Source organism: Nyctereutes procyonoides, unplaced genomic scaffold (assembly GCF_905146905.1).
Source record: "Nyctereutes procyonoides isolate TBG_1078 unplaced genomic scaffold, NYPRO_anot_genome, whole genome shotgun sequence".
Classification (NCBI taxonomy): Eukaryota; Metazoa; Chordata; class Mammalia; order Carnivora; family Canidae; genus Nyctereutes; species Nyctereutes procyonoides.
Genome location: NW_026575125.1, coordinates 67,192,792 through 67,199,834, shown reverse-complemented (window position 1 = coordinate 67,199,834; position 7,043 = coordinate 67,192,792).

The following is a 7,043-nucleotide window of genomic DNA, read 5'->3' as shown; positions in this document are numbered from 1 at the left end:
AGAGAGAAATGGAAGAAACTTCCCAACTCATTCTATGAGGGCAGCATTACATTGATACCAAAACCATATAAAGATTTCACTAAAAAGGACTACAAAAAAAAGAAGACTACAGGCCAAAATATCACTGATGAACATGGATGAGAATATTGGAAAATATTCTCAACAAAAACTAGCAAATCAAATCCAACAATATATTAAATGAATCATTCAACACGATCAAGTGGGATATATTTCTGGGCTGCAAGAGTGGTTCAATACTTGCAAATCAAACAATGTGATACAGCACATTAATAAAAGAAAGAATAAGAACTATATAATCCTCTCAATAGATGCAAAAGAAGCATTTGACAAGGTACAGCATCCATTCTGTATATAAACCCTCAACAAAGTAGGGATAGAGGGAACACACCTCAACATAGTAAAGGTCAAATATGAAAACCTGACAGCTAATACAATCTTCAATAGGGAAAATCTGAGATATTTTCCTCTAAGTTTAGGAAGAAGACAAGGATGTCCACCTTCACCACTTGCTTGACTAGTACTCCAAGTCCTAGCCTCAGCAATCAAACAACAAAAATAAATAAAAGACCTCCAAATCAGCAAGGAAGGAATCAAACTTACACTATTTGCAGATGATATGATACTGTATGTAGAAAACCCAGAGGTCTGCACCAAAAATTGCTAGAACTGATACACAAATTCAGTAAAGTTGCAGGGTACTCAATCAAAATACAGAAATCTCCTGCATTATTATAAACCAATAATAAAGCAGCAGAAAGAGAAATCAAGGAATCAATTCCATTTACAATTGAAGCAAAAACCATAAGATACCTAGAAATAAACCTAACCAAAAAGGTAAAATATCTTTACTCTGAAAACTGGAACACCTAAGAATGAAATTGAAGATGACACAAAGAAGTGGGAAAACATTCCATGCTCATGGATTGGAACAACAAATATTGTTAAAATGTCTACCCAAAGGAATCTACATATATAATAATATCCCTATCAAAATACCACAAGCAGAGGCACCTGGGTGGCTCAGTCAGTTAAGGGTCGCCTTCCAGTCAGTCAGGTCATGGTTTCAGGGTCCTGAGATTGAGCCTCACATCGGGCTCCCTGCTCAGCAGGAAGCATACTTCTCCCTCTGCTCCTCACCCAGCTTGTGCTCACTCTCTTAAATAAATAAATGAATGAAATCCTTTTTAAAAAAACAAAAGAATTTGTTACAGATCTAGAATAAATAATCCCAGAATTTGTATAGAACGACAAAGACCTGGAATAGCTAATGCAATCATTAAAATGAAAAGCCATACTCAATGAATCACAATGCCATTCTTCAAGCTATATTACAAAGCTGTAGTCATCAAGACAGTATGAGACTGGCATAAAAACAGGCACATAGATCAATGGAACAGAATAGAACCCTGAAATGGACCCACAACTATATGGTCAACTATTTTTTGACAAGGCAGGAAAGAATATCCAATGGAAAAAAACCTCTTTGGGGGATCCCTGGGTGGCGCAGCGGTTTAGCACCTGCCTTTGGCCCAGGGCGCGATCCTGGAGACCCAGGATCGAATCCCACATCGGGCTCCCGGTGCATGGAGCCTGCTTCTCCCTCTGCCTATGTCTCTGCCTCTCTCTCTCTCTCTCTCTCTGTGACTATCATAAATAAATAAAAATTAAAAAAAAAGAAAAAAAACTTCTTCAAAATTGGTGTTGGGAAAAATGGACAACACACAGAAGAATAAAGTGGTACCATTTTCTGACAGCATACACAAAAATTAATTCAATACAGATGAAAGACCTAAATTTGATATAGGAAACCATCAAAATCCTGGAGGAGGACACAGGCAGTAACTTCTTTGACATCAGCCATAGCAACTTCTTACTAGACACGTGGCCAGAGACAAGGGAAACAAAAGAAAAACTATTCATCGAAATATAAAGCTTCTGCTCAGTGAAGGAGACAATGAATAAAACTAAAAGGCAACCTACAGAATGGGTCAAGATATTGGCAAATGACATATCTGATAAAGGGTTGCTATCCAAAATAAATAAGGAACTTATCAAACTCAACACCCCAAAATAAATAATCCAGTTAAAAACGAGCAGAAATAATGAATAGACATTTTTCCAAATAACACATTCAGATGGCTAACAGACAAATGAAAATATGCTCAACATCACCAATTTTCCGTGAGATACAAATCAAGACTACAATGAGATATCACTTCACATCTGTCAGAATGGCTGACAACATAGCAAATGACACGTGTTTGGCAAGGATGTGGAAAAATGGGAACCATTTTACACTGTTGATGAGAAAGTAAACTGGTGCAGCCACTCTGGAAAACATTATAGAGGTTCCTCAAAAAGTTAAAAATAGAACTACCCTTATGACTCAGCAATTGCACTACTAGGTACTTATCCAAAGGATAAAAAAATACTCATTCAAATGGGCACATGTACCCTCTTGTTTATAATAGCACTATTAACAAAGCCAATTTATGGAGAAAGCCCAAATGTCCATTGACCAATGAATGGAAAAAGAAGAGGTGGTATATCTATATATCAATCTAGATATATAGATATAAAATGATATAGTACTCAGCCATAAAATAGGTCATCTGTGACCAACAAAGAATAACCAGATCCCAAAGAATAAGTAAGCCATTAAAGATGTTATCACTAGTCCTTACTCAATAGTGATATCAATAGATATGTTGAAAGATTTAGGGATCCCTGGGTGGCGCAGCGGTTTAGCGCCTGCCTTTGGCCCAGGGCGCGATCCTGGAGACCCGGGATGGAATCCCACGTCAGGCTCCCGGTGCATGGAGCCTGCCTCTCTCTCTCTCTGTCTCTCTCTCTCTCTCTCTCTGTGACTATCATAAATTTTTTTTTAAAAAAAGAAAGATTTAGGTTCCCTGGCTGGCTTTCAATAAAAGACCAACCCTACAAACCCTTGGTGGCAACCCAGTTGGGATCCCTCTCACTTCTGAGGGCTTTCTCTTTATCCTCACTTAATAAACTTCTATCCCCCCCCTTTTTTAACCCTTTATTTTATTATTTTTTTAAATAATAAATTTATTTTTTATTGGTGTTCAATTTACCAACATACAGAATAACACCCAATGCTCATCCCATCAAGTGACCCCCTCAGTGCCCGTCACCCATTCACCCCCACCCCCCGTCCTCCTCCCCTTCCATCACCCCTAGTTCATTTCCCAGAGTTAGTAGTCTTTATGTTCTGTCTCCCTTTCTGATATTTCCTACTCATTTCTTCTCCCTTCCCTTCTATTCCCTTTCACTATTATTTATATTCCCCAAATGAATGAGAACATACACTGTTTGTCTTTCTCCGATTGACTTACTTCACTCAGCATAATACCCTCCAGTTCCATCCACCTTGAAGCAAATGGTGGGTATTTGTTGTTTCTAATGGCTGAGTAATATTCCATTGTATACATAAACCACATCTTCTTTATCCATTCATCTTTCAATGGACACCGAGGCTCCTTCCACAGTTTGGCTATTGTGGACATTGCTGCTATAAACATCGGGGTGCAGGTGTCCCGGCGTTTCATTGCATCTGAATCTTTGGGGTAAATCCCCAACAGTGCAATTGCTGGGTCGTAGGGCAGGTCTATTTTTAACTCTTTGAGAAACATCCACACAGTTCTCCTTGGCTATTGTGGACAGTGCTACCATAAACATTGCTAATTCTCAAGCTCTTCTAAACTAAGTTAATTCTTTATATATTCTTCCCTTTCTCCTAATGTAGAGTTGTTTTTGTGTGGCAGTTAGAGAATTATTAACGCTATTGCAGTTTTTTCCTTACCCTCTCCCATATCCATACCAACCCATACCTCCTCCAGGAAAATTTCTGTATGCCTATATTGCTAAGTTTTGGAACAGCTTGCCCAAACAAGATAATGAGTGAAGTAAACAGATGATTAAAGCCCACCAAGTACTACAGGTGTCTATAAAATAATAGGCTGAGGTACAATTGAGAAAAAGAGGAGTAGACTGGAATTTAAAAGTCTACTGTAGTTCTTAGAAAAGTTGAGATGATAGTGATCATAGAGTTTGAGAAATAGCATTGTGCAGAGTAAGACTTTGAGATGAGAGATGAGTAATTTTAGCACAATTAGATGTGTGATGCTCATGCATTCCTCTGATGATATATATGATGATTTAAATTGTTTCTCAGAACTTTGCAGTGGTTGACATTGGGTTTCTGTTAAATGTTACATTATAGGGCTGACCACAGTGACTTAGACATATTTTAATTATAAATATTTTAATTTATTATTATTTTAAAATATTTTTCTAAGAATTAAGTCACACCTGAACATTGCACTACATGAAAATAATACAGAATTTAGAAAGTCAAAGTTAAAGGAAGTATATATATACCCATACAATTATGGTAGCAATATAAAATGTTAAAACTATATTAGTAAAACTTCCCAGAATGATGAAAATGGTTACATAAATTGTATTATACAATATTTGAAGTGATTAAATAATGTATTGTCATTGATAAATCTATAAAACTTGATAACCAAAATATGTTGCAGAAAAATATGGCTTATAAGAACTATGGTGGCAGCAGCCATTGAGATTGCCTCTAATGATTCCCACCTCCTAGTATTTATATCCTTGTATAATCCTCTCCCTATGAGTGTGGAATATACCTCATAAATTCTTTATAATAAATAGAAAAATGGCAAAATTAATGAATTGTTACTTCTAGAGTAGATTACAAAAAGACCCTGGTTTTGGTCTTTCTTATCCTCTCTAGCTTTTTCACTTGGCATCTCTGATGTCAGCTTTTATGTTGTGAGCTGCCCTTTGGGAGGCCCATGTGGCAAGAAACCTAGGGAGGTGTGATGGTTAGTTTTATGAGTGGGCTAAAGGAGGCCCTGATAGCTGGTAAAATGTTATTTCCAGTTGTGTTTGTGAGGATGTTTTCAGAAGAGTTAAGCATTTGAATTAGTAGAATCAGTAAATTAGATTGCCCTCACCAATGTAGGTGGGCATTATCTAATTTGTTGAGGGCCTAAATAGAACAAAAAAAAGAAGAGGAAAATCCAATTTTCTCTCTTTGCCTCAGCTAGAGCATTTTTTTTCCTCTGGCCTTCAGACATCTGTATTTCTGGAAATCAGGCCTTTGGACTTGGACTGAAAAATACCACTGGGTTTGCTTGTTCTCTGCCTTGTGACAGCAAATCATAGACTTCATGATTCATGATCATGTGAGATATATATCTATCTATATCTATATCTATCTATCTATATATATATAACATGTGATATATCTTTGTTTTTCTGTTTTCCTAGATAACCTTAAAACAGTAGGCTTCTGGGCAACCAGCAATGAGGAACTGAAGCCCTTAGTTCAACAACTCACAAGGAATAAGATCCTACTAACAACTATGTGAATGAGCTTAGAAGCATCTTTTCCCTCTGTTGAGCCTTCAGATGACACTGCAACCATGACCAATATCTTGATTACAACCATATAAGAAGGCAGAAGCACTGGTCCATCCATGCCCAGATTCATGACCCACAGAAACCACGAAATGACAAATATTTGTTCTTTTAAGTAACTAGGTTTTGAGGTAACCTGATATACAATAGAAAACTAACATAGCATTTTTTTTAAATTTTTATTTATTTATGATAGTCACAGAGAGAGAGAGAGGCAGACACAGGCAGAGGGAGAAGCAGGCTCTATGCACCGGAAGCCCGATGTGGGATTCGATCCCGGGTCTCCAGGATCGCACCCTGGGCCAAAGGCAGGCGCCAAACCACTGCGCCACCCAGGGATCCCCCTAACATAGCATTTATGTAAAATTTTAAAGCACGTTAAATTACATTTGAGAAGCATATACTTATGTGTGATATGTAAAAACACATGAATAGGAACAATAACACCAACTTATAAATAATGCATATTTCTTGGAATAGAGGGAGGGAAAGTGATGAGGGAGTTGTTAATGACAATGTATAGTGAGTTTCAAATCTACCTGTAACATTTCTTTCTTTTTTTGAAACATTTTATTTTTTTAAGATTTTATTTATTTATTCATGGAGATACACAGAGAGAGAGAGAGAGACAGAGACAGAGACAGAGACAGAGACAGAGGGAGAAGTAGGCTCCGTGCAAGGAGCCCTATGTGGGACTCAATCCCAGATCCTGGGATCACACCCTGAGCCAAAGGCAGATGCTCAACCACTGAGCCACTCAGGTGTCCCATAAACATTTTATTTCTTAGAAAGTGTTTCAGAAGGGAACATATTAAATCTACATTGCAAGTAACTGGAGTGTTGTCTTTTTATTTAAAAAGTCATTTTATTTTTATCTGCATTTTGAAAATATTTCATAGGTTAAATAACATAAATAACAATAATGCAAATATTATATATTTATAAAGACATACGGTTATTTTTTGTTATTTGATTTTATACTTACAAATATAAACTGAACAAATTATAATGACATTCTGACTTAAAGTTGTAGAGTGGCCCAATATGTGGATATTGCATAATTTAGGCATGGAAATTGGTAGGCATTTTAAGTGCTTGTAATATTTGATTAAGGTGTTGTTTCTGAATATTTTTCACATTTGTACAAATGCTTTTTCATAAAAATGTTGAGAAATAAAATTAATCATTTAATGGTTTTTCAGAATTTATATTTTAATAATTCCATTGCTCTTCTGAATATTCACCACAAATTTATGGTTGTAACAACATTATATGAATATGTTCTTGCTAGCACTAGAGTTTTTAATTTTTTATCTAAATTCAATTTGCCAGCATATAGTATAACACCTAATGTTCATCTCATCATATGCCCTGCTTAATGCCTGACACCCAGTTACCCTATCCTCCCAAACACCTCCCCTTTTACAATGATTGTTTATTTCTCAGAGTTAGGAGTCTCTCATGGTTTGTCTTCCTCTCTAATTTTTTTGTCACTAAGTTTCCCTGCTTCCCTTATGATCCTTTTCACTATTTCTTATATTCCA